Consider the following 16276-nt stretch of genomic DNA (forward strand, 5'->3'; position numbering starts at 1 on the left):
AAATTTCATTTTTCAAAATAAAATACTATAATTATTATAGTGAAAACATAAAAAGAAAAATATAAACACATACTTGAACCTACAACTTTCTACCATCTTTCTGATTAATGTCTCCCTTTCTAAAATTGGGCTGATATGATCATTTTTAAAGAGACATGATGGGAAATACTCAAAGTTAGAAGAAATATCATAATTGTTTAATAGGAGTTTATAGATGTCGAATACTAAATCATAGGTGACACAACAAACATAACTTTTCAGAAACATTTCAAAATAATTTTGGCCTAACGCATTCTTTCAGTTGAATTAATTAAAAAGTTTTCACGTAAAGAGAAATATAGTTGGACTAATCATATGAAAGTTGATTGCGTTTTTAAATTTGTTAAACACCCAGGTAGATAAACTTCATTGAAGTCTACATAATAAGTAGAGAAAGCACCTGTTATCTAAGAAATATTTATATATAAAAGCTAAGGGGATAAATTGGTTAACTGTGCACAGAATGCACTATTTCAGTGAATGCTACATTTTTGTAAAGAATATTAGGGTTTAAAATAATGATAACTGGGTATTAATTGAAATCCCATGGGAAATATTTACTGAAATATATAATGTTTTCTGAAGGACAGCACAAAAATTTGGTACTTGCTAAAGAGAACCAATAGAGACAATTTCATTCTCAAACTACGGAATTGTATACCTCTCTTGATCATCTGACAACTTCATAATCACTCTAAGAAAACTGAATTAGACACTTTGAAATAGACATAAACTTCCTTCTGCAGAGTTATCAATGACAGGGATAGTGTTAGAGATTGCAGAAAAGCGCTCATCAACTAAAATGTATCACAATTTAAAATTCCAGCTCTGACATATTGTAACCATGGCAGCAGAGAAACCCTCCTCCAGTTGTACAATAAAAAGAGGACCTTTCAGCATGATAACCATCTAAAAGATTAAGTAATGACACAGGACATATTTCTGTCACTTCAACATCTGCCTGCTGTGCAAGTACACAAAGAGAGAAAGAAGCCGTCAGTTTGAGTAGCATCTTCCAATCTGGAAGCTTTTAGGAAAATTACAGGGCACTGAAGAATTACAGTTCACATTAGAACTGATTGGTGTCACAGTCAAAAGAGGGAAAGATTCCTTGTCCTTTTGCAATAGGGATTTTCCTTCCATGAGCAAAGATAATCACCTCCTGTAGTGACAAAACTAAAGTTATAGCTTATCAGAAGAAATCATCCATTGAGGTAAAGCCTTCATTGGCTCTTGATTTAGTACTAAACTGATTTTGATCTTCATAAAGGCCAGGCAGCTTTGACCGTGTTGTCAAGAAATAATGTTGCTGAACCAAGGTTTCTCCAAGGTTCTATCCTAGAAAGATGCTTGGCTCTTGATAATATTGGTAGTGGCTCTGATTCCAAATAAAGTATAATTTTTCAATATCCAGGGTAGCATAATTAGGGTGATCATATTAAACAGGACTGGCTTCCTGTCTTTCCCTGTCAAGGAAGAAATGTTTGACAATAGCAGCCTCTTCACTTGGAATCACTAATCACAGCTCTTGGCCCTGCTTCCTTCTGAATTTTAGCTTAGAGCTAACAGAGAACAACAAACATATAGCTGTGTTATTCAGCAAAGGAAGGGGAAGAGAAAGTAAATGGGCAATTTAATGTTTTTAACAATATCTAAATCAATTGTTTACTGAGTACAAGATGTTTTAGCAGCAAAATCATTCAAAAAAGCCTTGAGGAAATCTGACAAAGCTAGGTAAGGCACGTTTATACCTAATAAACACACTTAAAACTGATTGCCATCTGTTTTCTGAAATAAATAAAAACGGTGGTGCACTTAGCAAGCTATCCAGTCTAAATTTTATGAAAGTGCTAAAGATAAGCACATAAACCTACAGGGATTCATGGGCCACAGAACTGAATTCTCTATTATTCTTGGTAAAAGAAGAGAAAGAAATCATAGAAAAGTCAAAGTCACAATTAAAACAGGCCAAAAAGGGACTTCCTAGGTGGCGCAGTGATTAAGAATCCGCCTGCCAATGCTGGGGACACAGGTATGATCCCTGCTCCAAGAAGATCCCACATGCAGCAGAGCAACAAAACCCATGTGCCACAACAACTGAGCCTGTGTGCGGCAACTACTGAAACACAAGTGCCTAGAACCTGTGCTCCGCAACAAGAGAAGCCACCACAATGAGGGGCCTGTGCACCACAATGAAGAGTAGCCCCCGCATACTGCAACTAGAGAAAAGCCTGCGTGCAGCATAAAAGACCCAACACAGCTGATAAATTAATTAATCTTTAAAAATTAAAAAAAATAAAGGAGATGGAGGCAAAGCAATATTTTTTAAAATAAATAAATAAATAAATAAATAAATAAATAAATAAATAAATAAATAAAACAGGCCATCTAAGGCATCACCCATCATCGAGTTGATCTCCCTTTGTTATACAGCAACTTCCCACTAGCTATTTTACACTTGGTAGTGTAAATATGTCTGTGCTACTCTCTCACTTCCAGGGCCAGGACAGGGAGGGTGGGAGGGAGTCACGGGAGGGAGGGGATATGGGGATGTATGTATAAATACAGCTGATTCACTTTGGTGTACCTCAAAAGCTGGTACAAGAGTGTAAAGAAATTATATCCCAATAAAGAGCTTAAAAACAAACAAACAAACAAAACAGACCAAAAAGCTGCACAAAATATACATTTGAATGTCTAAGTTAAATTTCATTCAGTATTAGAAATACATTTAGCATTCTGAAGATATCCCCCAAAAGAGTAAAAATAAAATGTCTAAAGCAACTCTGTGTATGTTGCTTGATGGAAAATGGTTAAATGACAGCAACTGAAAAATACGTTCTCAGATGTTTTAGCCTAATTCATTTTGTTTGGTTTTAATCTTAGCAAGGCAGAAGTGTTGTACGCAATGGGGAATATTGCACAAAGATCAAGGTGGATTTGTCTTGGCAGGAAACAGAATTTCATTAAAATGGAGCAATTTAAGAGACCTTAGCAAAGGAACTATTTACAGAGTGCGTACAGAGTTAATGAAAACAGTAAGAGATGTTGAAGTACCCAGAGATAGCAGAGCAGGAAGCTGTTATCACCCTAAGCTGGAAAGAAATAAAAGAGTAAATAACATTATCAGAGCTGGAGCTTTGGAAGAGAGGTTGCCCAACAAAAGAAGCCATAGTCTTGAGTACCCAGAGCCACAACCAGAACACTGAAGCAAAGCAGGGAAGAAATACCACTACCTCTTCTTCTTTTCTCATTTCAATGTTATGTTAATGGCTTTCATTGGCTAAACTCAACAAGTTTATCCAGCTGACAAGGGAATCTGGGCAATCAGTGCTAGCCCTAAGGGTTAGACATGAGGGGCAACAAGGAAAGAACAGAAGGCTAGAGAATGAGGATAAGGGAAGCAAATGTGGAATAACCAGCGCACAGTGTATGTGTGTATGTCTATTGGTTGTTAATGGCCTCATTTTGAGCTGTGAACTAACAAGGAAATACTTTTGCTGATTTGTAGTAATTTCAATTATTCCTTCCTCTGATCTTTTATGGCTGTGGTGTATTTAACTCTTCCCATACTATTAGATTATTTATTTCTAATTTTTCTTTTTTTTTAGATCAACATCTTACAGTTTATAATATACTCACAAATTTTTACACAGATTTCATGTTTACAAGTACAAAAGGCAAAGACCTCAAAGAATCGAAGTAACTGTATCATCAACTACATTCAATAGAGTTAACACTGTTGTCCCCACTCTCCATCTTCTAAATCCAGAAGGGAACCTCAAATGCCATCCCCCATGTGGACTCCACTTTCAGAAGCTGGAGACTGGGTGTAGTTCTGCACACGTCTGGGTTTCAACAGAGCTGAATTGAGATTCCATTGTGTTCCAGGCCAAATCAGCCAGAATAAAGTCATCCATTGCTGTCTGAGTTTCATTGCTGGTGAAGAATAAGCTCCCCAAAGTCTCAAAGCCAGAATTCATGGTCTGTGTTTCTGCACTGTTCAACTGAACTTTGCTTTCTAGAGCAGGTAGGTTTTTAGCAGCAGAGATTCCTTCAGTTTGGGTCTCTGTGTCAGATGAACCAGTACTCATGGAAAAGCTGGAGTGTTTCAGAATACTCCCAAGAGACAGATGAGGGCTACTGTCTAAAAAGAAGTTCAAGTCCATCTGTGTCTGCGTGTCAAACATTTCAAGGCCTAAGAAGTTAGAATTTCCCCTACAACCATAGGACTGGGCAGAGGTATCTGCAAGTAGGAAGTCAGTTTGGGTCTCTATGTCCAGTGATTCCAAGACTGGCTCAGTGGTCATGGTGCTAAGCTCACTCTCTTCAGTCTGAGTCTGGATATTTGAGGCCGAAAAGAACTCTTCAATATCAAAATCAATTGCAGGGTTCTGGGTTGGGCCAGATGGGAGCTAGGTGTCAGGTCCAGTATTTGTGTCAGACAAAAGACTATGATTGTCTAGTGTCTGACCAGGCAGATTACTTGACAAGATGTTTTCTAGATCACTTAATAAATCTATGGTTTGGGTCTGATTATCTGTCATGTTCTGTGAAGAAAGCACACTATTCTGTGCACTGAAATTTATAATTGGTGGAGATTTCTCAATATCCGGATTTAAAGTTTTAGGGTGGTTCTGAGGTAACAAACCATGAGTCACAGTCTCTGCTACTAAACTGCTGCTTATAATACTGTCTGTAGAAACACCGTATGACGAATGCACGCTCTCAAAAATGTCTCCACACATTACAGCTTGGTCCACCTATACTCGATCATCTGCTGGACTCTGCATTCCACTGGTCTGAGTTTCTCTGGAGACCCCACCTGACTGAAAACTGGTATCTATAAACGCATCCGTCTGAGCAGCTATAGAGGAGGTTACCTTAGAATTGGGCAAAAAGGTTTGAGTATGAACACTAATGGGAAGGGAAACTTGAGAGCCAAATGTCAAATCAGTTTGAGAACAAGACGAAACAGAGGAATCAGGGCTAGTCCACTGTGCGGACGGTATAAAGTGTTGTGTGGTGTAAGACAGGTCTGTCTGTACATTGATTGAAGAAATGCTGTTCTTTTGACATGTGTCCCCTAGTTCTTGTAATGGGTTCGATGGACTTTTACCCAGGTTCACTTGAACACCTGTGCGAGCTGGCTCAACAGCAACAGGATTTACAATCTTTGAAAGAGGGAGGCTCTCCTTGAGAGAGCAAGCCTCTGAATCTAGGCCGAGGATCAGGGTTCCGATGGACAAGGGCAGTAAGTGCACAGCACCCGGGGCAGAGCCCTGATGATCGGCACCCAACGCCACAGGCTGGGCTGAGGCGTCTGCTGTAGGCACAAAGACAGGCACAGGAGAAAACTGCATAACAGGGAGTTTAACCAAAGCCACTTTGGGCTTTCGTAAAAGTAACTTCTGAGGATACCTTGGAGGTGCTGGAAGAGTCTGCTTTCTGGCATTTGAGCTGCAAGAGTCTTCAAAAGAAGCCACTAGCTTTATTTCTGAAGCTTCTAGTTCTTGAGCGTCTGGTCTTGGGGTTGGTTGGTTGCTCAGTGATTCAACAGTCTTACCGGACAACTTCTGGTTGTGCAGGCAGTTTTCCATTTTCCTTTTCTTACGAGGGGGATCCCTGTGTTCTGCAGGGATCTCATGGCCAGTTCGGTATATGTGGGACTGCAATGCAGTCCTGCTGGCATGGGGTAGCCACAAGTGCACTGGAAGGTCTTGCCACAATCCTCTGCGTGTCTTTTCAAGTCCCACTCAGTGCCACACGAATTGCTGCCCTTCCTACATTGATGCTTCTTTTCGGCATGCATTTTCCTAAAGTGCTGCTTCACAAGAGAAAACTGAGAAAATGGTCTGTCAGGGCCTCTAGGGCATCCTTCCACTGGACAGCAGTAGAATGTCGGTACAGTTTTCAAATCTTTTCTTATTGTTGGATTCACTATGCCATCCTGCAGGCGGTGGCTCTTGACCAGGTGCATGTTGAGCGCGGGGCTGTTGGCCAGGATCTTGCCGCAGCCGCGCACCGTGCACAGGATGTTGGTCCGCACGGCCCGGGACAGCTCGCTCACCGAGGGCTGGATGAGCTCCCGGGCTGGCGGCGCCGCGCCCGCGGGCTGCTGCCTCGCCCCCATGGGTCGCGGCCGGCTGCCCCTCAGCCGCCCGGGGGGCCCCCGCGGGCCCGAGGCGGCGGTGGCTCCCCTCGTGGCCGCCGGGACGGCCGGGGCGCCGCCGCCTCAGAGGCCGCCATGGCTCCCGCACCGCAGCCGGGACCCTATTTCTAATTTTTTACTCTTGTAAACAACATTGCAATAAACATTCATCACTGAGAGATGATAGAGTTATAGAAAAGTTGTTTTTACTATTATATATAGAATGGACAAACAACAAGGTCCTACTGTATAGCACAGGAAACTATATTCAATATCCTGTGATAAATCATAATGGAAAAGAATATAAAAAAGAATGTATATATGTCTGAATCAGTTTGCTGTACAGTAAAAATTAACACAATATTGTAAATCAACTATACTTCAATAAAATAATTTTTTAAGTTGTTTTTAAAATAAATTTGATTGAGGTTATAATATACTTACAATAAAAACCACATATTAAGTGTACAGCTTGCTGACATTTGACAAGCGACACCCTGTGAACACTATACCAATCAAGATATAGAACGTTTACATCCTCCCAAAAAATGTTTCCTTGTGTCCCTTTGTACTCAATCTTCCCCAACTATTACTCACTCTAGGCAACAGCTGATCTGATTTATATATATTTCTATATATAAATCTATAAACTAGACTTGCCTATTCTAGAAGTTTATATAATTGCTCAAATGTCGATGAATGCAGCCTTTTGTTGCATATGCCAGTAGATTTCTCTTTTTTATTGCTGAGAAGTGTTCCATCACAGGAATAAATCATAATTTGTTCATCCAGTCATCTATCAATGTTTTCAGTTTGGGGTTATCATGAATGAAGGTGTTATAGATATTTATGTTTAGAAGTATTTCTGCTACAATATAGGCATACATTTTTATTTCATATGGATAAGTACCTAGGAGAGGAATGACTGAGTTACATGGTAAGAATAAACCCTAAAATAGATAAACTGTTTTCAAAAATGTACCATTTTACACACTCACTGGGGATGTGTGATAGTTTCAGTTGCTTTACATCCTCACCAATACTTAGTCTTGCCAATCTTTTCAATTTAGCTGTTCTAGTGAGTAAGTAGTGGTACTTTATTTTAATTTGCATTTCCCTAATGACTAATGACGGTGAGCATCTTTTCATGCACTTTTTGGCCATTTATATATCTTCTTTAATGAAAGGTCAGTTCAAATTTTTGTCTTTTTAAAAAATATCAAGTTGTTTATCCTTATTATTGTAAGAGTTCTTTATATATCGGGATGAAGTCTTTTATCAAATGCAAGGTATCTTTACAGAAGCCTAAGTTTTCAATTTTGATGAAATACAACTTAATGGTTTTTGTTTTCCTTTATGGGTATTTTTTTTAATACATTGTCTTAAAACTCTTTGCCTACTTAAGTATCATGAAGATTTCATTCTACCTTTCCCTCTATATGTTTTATACTTTAGTTCTTATGGTTAGGTCTATGACCTATTTTAAATTAATTTTTATGTGGTCTGAGGTAGAAGTTGAAGTTTTAAAAAATTTTCCATACATTTCCCATACATTGAAAACACTATCTTCTCTGTCAAATTACCTTTGTGTCTTTGACAGAAATCAGTGTGTGTGTATAGCACTATTTTTGGACCCTCTACTCTGTGCCATTGACTTATATGTCTATTGTAAGACATACAGTTCTACACTGATTATTGTAGCTTTACAGTAAGTCTTAAAATCAATTTAATTTCTCCTTAGTTTTCTTTTCAAAAAATTATTTTGACTAGTCTCAGTCATTTGCATTTCTATGTAATTTTTGGTATTAGCTTGTCAATTTCTAAAAAACTCTGCTGAAACTTTAATTAGGATTACACTGCATTTATTTATTTATTTATTTATTTATTTATTTATTTATTTATTTTTATTTTGTGTTGGGTCTTTGTTGCTGTGTGCGAGCTTTCTCTAGTTGTGCCGAGCGGGAGCTACTCTTCATTACAGTGCATGGACTTTTCAGTGTGGTGACTTTTCTTGTTGCGCAGCATGGGCTCTAGGCACACGGTTCAGTAGTTGCAGCATGCAGGCTCTGTTGTTGTGGCACATAGGCCCTAGAGCACATGGGCTTCAGGGCTTCAGTACTTGTGGAATGTGGGCTCAGTAGTTGTGGCTCATGGGCTCTAGAGTGCAGGCTCTGTAGTTGTGGCACATGGGCTTGGTTGTTCTGTGGCATGTGGGATCTTCCCAAACCAGGGCTCAAACCCGTATTCCCTGCATTGGCAGGAGGATTCTTAACCACTGCCCTATCAGTGAAGTCCCCTACACTGCATTTATAGATAAATTTGGGAAGGATGTATATCTTAACATTACTTGCTCTTCTAATACATGAATACTGTATACCTTCCTAATGATTTAGATCATCTTTAATTTCTTTCAGCAATGTTTTGTAGCTTTCAATACACAACTCTTTTACAGGTCTTGTTAAATTTATTTTGAAATATTTTTGTTTATTTTGATACTATAACAAATTGTATTGTTTTAAACTCTTCATATTCTGATTTTTGCTGCATCCATATAAAAATACAAATGAAAGTTTGTAAATTGAGCATCCTGCAATTCATTTATTACTGTCACAAATTTATTTATTTTCCTAACAGTTTTTTAGCACCCTCAGGATTTTCTACCTAGCCATTTATGTTCTCTATGAATAAAAACAGTTTTATTTCTTCCTTTCCAATTTGTATATCTTTCATTTATTTCTCTTGCCTTATTGCAGTGGCTAGAATAGCCAGTAAAATGTTGAATAAAAATAGTGATAAGGGGCAGACTCTCATTGTTCCTGATCTTAAAGAGAAAGAATTCAGAATGTCACCATTAAGTATGAAGTTAGCTATAGAATTTTCATCAATACCTTTTATCAACATGAGGCATTTTCCTTTCAGTCCTATTTTTGGAGAATTTTTACCATACATGAGTCTTAAATTTTGTCAAATGCTTCTTTTGCATCAACTGAGATGATATGTTCCTCCTTTACTTGCTCAATATATATTAAGTGAGTTTTGAATGATGAACCACCATGAGTGGTTTGAGCCACACACTGGGTGCCCCAGCCATGGGGTCTGACACTGGGAAGATGAGTCCCTTCAGTGGTTAGAAAATCAGTGAAACTAACAGGAGGGCTGTAATAAACTGAGACCCTGCTCATGAAGAGCACACATACACTTGCTTATTCCAGGAACAAGGTGGAAAAAACAGAGTGAAACAGCACAGGTTTCTGTGGCTCTGCTGTTTCCCGCAACCACCTGAAAACAAACAAACAAACAAACAAAAAACAACTAAGAAAACCAAAATATATTACCAGATAAAGAGTTCAAAGCATTAGTAATGAGAATGCTAACTAAATTATGGGGGAAAAAACAGATGAACATAGTGAGAATTTTAATAAGGAACTAGAATATATTAAAAAAAAATCAGTCAAAATTGAGGAGTAGACTGAAATGAAAAACACATCAGAAGGAATTAACAGCTGACTGCTTGATATAGAAGAACACAAAGTCATCTGGAAAACAGAATAAAGAAAATCATTCAATGAGAACAGCAAAAAGAAAAACATATACAGTAAAAATGAGAACAGTTTAAGGTACATCTAATACAAAATTAAGCATACTGACATCTGCACTATAGGGGTCACAGAAGAAGAAGAGAGAGAGAAAGGAGTTGAAAATGCATTTGACAAAATTATGGCTGAAAACTCCCCAAACTAGAAGGAAATAGATATCTAAATACAGGGAGCACAGAGGGTCCCAAAGATGATGAACCCCAAAAGATGCATACCAAGACATATGATAATTAAAATAGCAAAAGTTAAAGATAAAGATAAAATTCTAAAGATAGCAGAAGAAAAACAAAGAGTCATATACTAGGGAGTCCCCATAAAGCCATCAGATGATTTCTCTGCAGAAAATTTGCAGGCCAGAAAGGAGTGGCATGATATATAAAAAGATCTGAAAGAGGAAAACCTACAATTTAGGATACTCTACCCAGCAAGATTATAATTTAGAATCGAAGGATATATAAGGACCTTCTCAATCAAAAACTAAAAGAGTTCATCAATGCTAAACCTAACCTAAATAAAAAGTTACAGGGTCTTCTCTAAGTGGAAAAGAAAAGGCCACAACAATAAGTAAGCATCTATAGGAAGGGAAAAAATCTCACTAGTAAAGGCAAATGTATGTAAAAGCTGAGGATCAACCACTTACATAATCTGGTACAAAAATCAAAAAACAAACAAAAAAATGTAAAATGAAATATAACCACAACAGCAGTTAAGGTATAAACATGAAGATGTAAAATATGACATCAAAAATGAAATATGGGGGGAGGGAGTAAAAAATGTAGATCTATGAGAATGCATTTGAACTTAAATAACTACAGTTTAAAACAAGTACATATAGTGATATGTCTACAGATAAGAACCTCATGGTAATCACAAAGCAAAAACCTACAATAGATACACAAAAGCTAGAGAGTAAGGAACACAAGAATAAAGTCACCAAACCACAAAGGAAGAAACTAAAAGAAGAAAAGAACAGAGAAGAATGACAAAAACAACCAGAAAACAAGTAACAAAATGGGAGTAATCAATAATCACTTTAAATGTCAATGGATTGGGGGGAAATGAACTGGGAGATTGGGATTGCCATATATACATTACTAATAAGGAAAAAAAAAATACCAAATTGTACACTCTAAATATATGCAGTTTATTGCATGTTAACTGTATCTCAATAAAAGTTCTTAAAAAAAAAAGTCAATGGATTAAGTGTTCTAATCAAAAGATATAGGGTAGCTGACTGGATAAAAAACAAGACCCATCTATACACTGCTTACAAGAGACTCACTTCAGAGCTAAACACACACACACAAACTGATAGTGAGGGGATGGAAAAAGGTATTTCATGCAAATGGAAACAAGAAAGCAGGAGTAGCAATACTCATATCATAAAAACATAAACTTTAAAATAAAGTGTGTAACAGAAGACAAAGGAGAGCATTATATAATGATAAAGCAATCAATAGGGGAAGACAAAATAATACTCATTGACATATATACACCAAATATGGGAGCACTTAATACAATTATGAATGGATATAAAGGGAGAAATTGACAATAATACAATAATAGTACAAGACTTAAATGGCCCACTTACATCCATGGACAGATCATCCAGATGGAAAATCAGTAAGAAAACATAGTCTTAAATGACACATTAGACCAGTTGGATTTGATAGATATCTGCAGGACATTCCATCCAAAAACAGCAGAATAACATTCAAGTGCACATAGAATGTTCTCCAGGATAAATCACATACCAGGCCACAAAACAAGTCTCAGCAAATTTAATAGGACAGAAATTATATCAAATAGCATTTCCAACTACGATTGTATGAAACTAGAAATTTCAGAAAGAAAAATGGTGAAAACACCAACACATGGAGACTAAACAACATGCTACTAAAAAAAACAATGGATCGAGAGATAGGATCAAGATGGCAGAGTAGGAGGACGTGTGCTCACTCCCTCTTGCAGGAGCATCAGAATTACAACTAACTGCTGAACAATCATCCACAGAAAGACACTGGAACACCTAAAAAGACACCCCACATCCAGAGACAAAGGAGAAGCCACAATGAGATGGTAGGAGGGGCGCAATCACATTAAAATCAAATCCCATAAATGCTGGGTGGGTGACTCACAAACTGGAGAACAGTTATACTGCAGAAGTCCACCCACTAAACGGAGGGTTCTGAGCTCCACGTCAGGCTTCCCTACCTGGGAGTCCAGCAACAGGAGGAGGAATTCCCAGAGAATCAGACTTTGAAAGCCAGCAGGATTTGATTGCAGGACCTCCACAGGACTGGGGGAAACAGAGACTTCACTCTTGGAGGGCACACAAAAAAGTGTGCTCACCAGAACCCAGGGGGAAGGAGCAGTGACTCCATAGAAGACTGAACCAGACTTGCCTGCTGGTGTTGGAGGGTTGCCTGCAGAGGTGGGGGGCAGCTGTGGCTCACCAAGGAGACAGGGGCACTGGCAGTAGGGGTTCTGGAAAGTACTCATTGGCATGAGCCCTCCCAGAGTCTGCCATTAGCCCAACCAAAGAGCCTGTAAGCTCCAGTGCTAGGTAGCCTCAGGCCAAATAACAAACAAGATGGGAACACAGCCCCACCCACTGGCAGACAAGCAGATTAAAGTTTTACTGAGCTCTGCCCACCAAATCGGATTAAAGTCTTACTGAGCTCCACCCACCCAGCCCTACCCACCATCAGTCCCTCCCATCAGGAAGCATGCATGAGCCTCCTAGATAGCTTCCTCCACAAGAGGGCAGACAGAAGTATCAAGCAGTATCAGCAGTATTTTGTCTTGTGGAACTGAAAACCACAGCCACAGAAAGATAAAGAAAATGAAAGAGCAGAGGACTTTGTACCAGATGAAGGGACAGGATAAAACCCCAGAAAAACAACTAAATGAAGAGAAGATAGGCACCCTTCCAGAAAAAGAATTCAGAATAATGATGGTGAAGATGATCCAGGACTTTGTAAAGATTGGATGCAAAGATCGAAAAGTTGCAAGAAAAGTTTACCAAAGACCTAGAAGAATTAAAGAGCAAACAGAGATATGCAACACAATAACTGAAATGAAAAAAACACTAGAAGGAACCAATAGCAGATTAACTGAGGCAGAAGGGCGGATAAGTGACCTGGAAGACAGAATGGTGGTAATCACTGATGTGGAAAAGAATAAAGAAAAAAGAATGAAAAGAACTGAAAGAAAACAATGGATCAATGAAGAAATTTAAAAATCAGAAAATATCTTGAGACAAATGAAAATGGAAATATAACTTTCCAAAATCTAAGGGATACAGTTCTCAGAGGGAAATTTAGAGTGATACAGACCTATATCAAGAAACAAGGAAAAATCTCAAATAAATAACCTAACGAACTATTTAAAGAAATTAGAAAACTAAGAACAAATAAAGCCCAAAGTCAGCAGAAGGAAGGAAATAATGAAAACCAGAGAAGATATAAATAAAAGAGAAACCAAAAAACAATAGAAAAGACCAATGAAACCAAGTCTGGGTTTTTGAAGAGATAAACAAAAAAACAATAAAACTTTTTGCCAGGCTCACCAAGAAAAGAAGAGAAAGGACCCAAACAAACAAAATAAGAAGTGAAAGTGGTGAACTAACAACCAACATCATAGAGATACAAAAAAATCATAAGAGAATACTACAAACAATTATATGCTAACAAATTGAACAACCTAGAAGAAATAGACAAATTTCTAGAAACATACAGCCTTCCAAGACTAAATTAGGAAGTAGTAATGAGATCAAATCTGTAATCAAAAAACTCCCAGCAAAAAAGACTAGGAGTACATGGTTTCACAGGGGAATTCTACCAACTATATAAAGAAGAGCTAATACCTATCCTTCTCAAACTATTCCAAAAAAAATTGGAGGAAGAAATACTCCCAAATTCATTCTACAATGCCACCATTATCCTGATATCAAAACCAAGAAAAAGACATTATAAAAAAAGAAAATTACAGGCCAATATCTTTGATGAATATAGATGCAAAAATCCTTAACAAAATATTTGCAAACCAAATTCAACAATACACAAAAAGGATCATACACCATCATCAAGAAGGATTTATTTTAGGGATGCAAGGATGGTTCAATATTTGCAAATTAATCATAGTGATACACCATATTAACAAAAGGAAGGATAAATATCACGATAATCTCAATAGATGGAGAAAAATCATTTGACAAAATTCAACATCCATTCATGAGAAAAACTTTCATCAATGTTTTTATACAGGGAACATATCTTGACATAATAAAGGACATTTATGACAAACCCACAGCTAATATCATACTCAATTGTGAAACGCTGAAGGCTTTTCCTCTAAAACCAGGAACAAGACAATGATGCCAACTCTTATGAGTTCTGTTTAACACAGTCATGTCCTAGACAAAGCAATCAGACAAGAAAAAGAAATAAAAGGCATTTAAACTGGAAGGAAAGAAAAGTCTGTCACTATTCACAGACGACATGATACTATATATGGTACTATATATACATACACATACATATATATATAAAAACTTAAAGTCTTCATGCACAAAAATTATTGAACTAATAAATGAATTCAGTAACATTACAGTATACAAGATTAATATACTGAAATCTGTTTTTTTTTTCCTACAACACTAACAATGAACTATCAGAAAGAGAAAGCAAGAAAACAATCCCACTTAAAATTGCATCAAAAAGAGTAAAATACCTAGGAATAAACTTAACCAAGAAGGAGAAAGACCTCTACTCTGAAAACTATAAAACACTGATAAAGGAAATTGAAGATGACACAAATAAATGGAAAGATATCCCATGTTCATGGATGGAACAAATTAGTATTGTTAAAATGTCCATATTACCCAAAACAACCTATAGGTTTAATGCAATCCCTGTAAAAATACTGATGGCATTTTTCAACAATTTAGAACAATTTAGAACAAACAATCCTAAAATTTATAGGAAACCACAAAAGACCCTTCCTTAATTGCCAAAGAAATCTTGAGCAAAAACAACAAAGCTGGAGGTATCACACTCCTTGATTTCAAACTATACTACAAAGCTACAGTAATCAAAACAGTATGGTACTGACATTAAAAACAGACACAGCTCATTGGAATAGAATAGAGGACCCTGAAATAAACCCATGGACTTATAGCCAATTAATCTATGACCAAGGAGGCAAGAATATACAATGGAGAAAAGAAGTCACTTCAATAAGTGGTGGTGGGACAAACTGGACAGCCACATGTATAAGAAACAGATTAAAACATTTCCTCACATAATATACAAAAATAAACTCAAGATGGATTAAAGACCTAAATGTAAGACCTTAAGCCATAAAACTCCTAGAAGAGAACATAAGCAGAACACTCTTTAGATCTGTCTACTAAGAGACAAAAGCAAAAATAAACAAATGGGACCTAATTAGACTTAACAGCTTTTACACAGCAAAGGAAACCATCAACAAAACAAAGAGACAACTTACTGATTGGGAGAAAATATTTGCAAATTATATGACTGATAAGGAGTTAATATCCAAAATACATTATAAACAGCTCATAAAACTCAATATGAAAAAACAAACAACCTCATTACAAATGGGTAGAAGATTTAAATAGACATTGTTCTAAAGAAGACAGACACATAGCTAACAGACACATGAAAAGATGCTCAACACTGCTAATTATCAGAGAAATGCAAATCAAAACCACAATGTGACATTACCTCACAAATCTCAGAATGGCTCTCATCAAAAACTTTACAAATAGCGAATTCTGGTAGGATGTAGAATAAAGGGAATGCTAGTACACTGTTTGTAGAGTAAAGGGAATGCTAGTACACTGTTTGTAGCAATGTAAATTGGTGTAGCCACTATGGAAAACAGTATAGCGGTTTTTCAAAAAACCGAAAATAGAACTACCATACAATGAAGCAATTCCACTCCTGGGAATACATCTGAAGAAAACGAAAACAGTAATCTGAAAAGATACATGAACCCCAGTATTCATAACAGCATTATTCACAATAGCCAAGATATGGAAACAATCTAAGTGTTCATCAACAGAAGAATGAATAAAGATGTGAGATTATATATTTAAAATGAAATATTACTCAGTCATAAAAAAAAATGAAATTCTGCCATTTGCAACAAAGTGGATGGACCTAGAGGGTATTATGCCCAGTGAAATGTTAGAGAAAGACAAATACTGTATGTTATCACTTATATATGGAATCTAAAAAATAAAACAAATGAATGAGTATAACAAAACAGAAACAAAGACACCGATAAAGAGAACAAACCACTGGTTACCAGTAGAAAGAGGGAAGAGGTGAGGGGCAAGGTAGGGGTATGGGATTAAGATCTACAAACTGCTATATATAAAATAAGCAACTAGGATATATTGTACAGCACAAGGAAATATAGCCATTATTTTGTAATAATATTAAGTGGGTATAATGTGTAA

At 37.0% G+C, this 16276-nt stretch overlaps 1 pseudogene; it reads right to left on the reverse strand.

Annotated features, from left to right (window-relative positions):
- Positions 1-3851: 3851 nt before the first annotated feature.
- Positions 3852-16276, reverse strand: part of LOC130851879 (ATM interactor-like) — a 46887-nt pseudogene continuing 34462 nt past the window's right edge.

Source organism: Hippopotamus amphibius, chromosome 4 (genome assembly GCF_030028045.1).
Source record: "Hippopotamus amphibius kiboko isolate mHipAmp2 chromosome 4, mHipAmp2.hap2, whole genome shotgun sequence".
NCBI classification, from domain to species: domain Eukaryota; kingdom Metazoa; phylum Chordata; class Mammalia; order Artiodactyla; family Hippopotamidae; genus Hippopotamus; species Hippopotamus amphibius.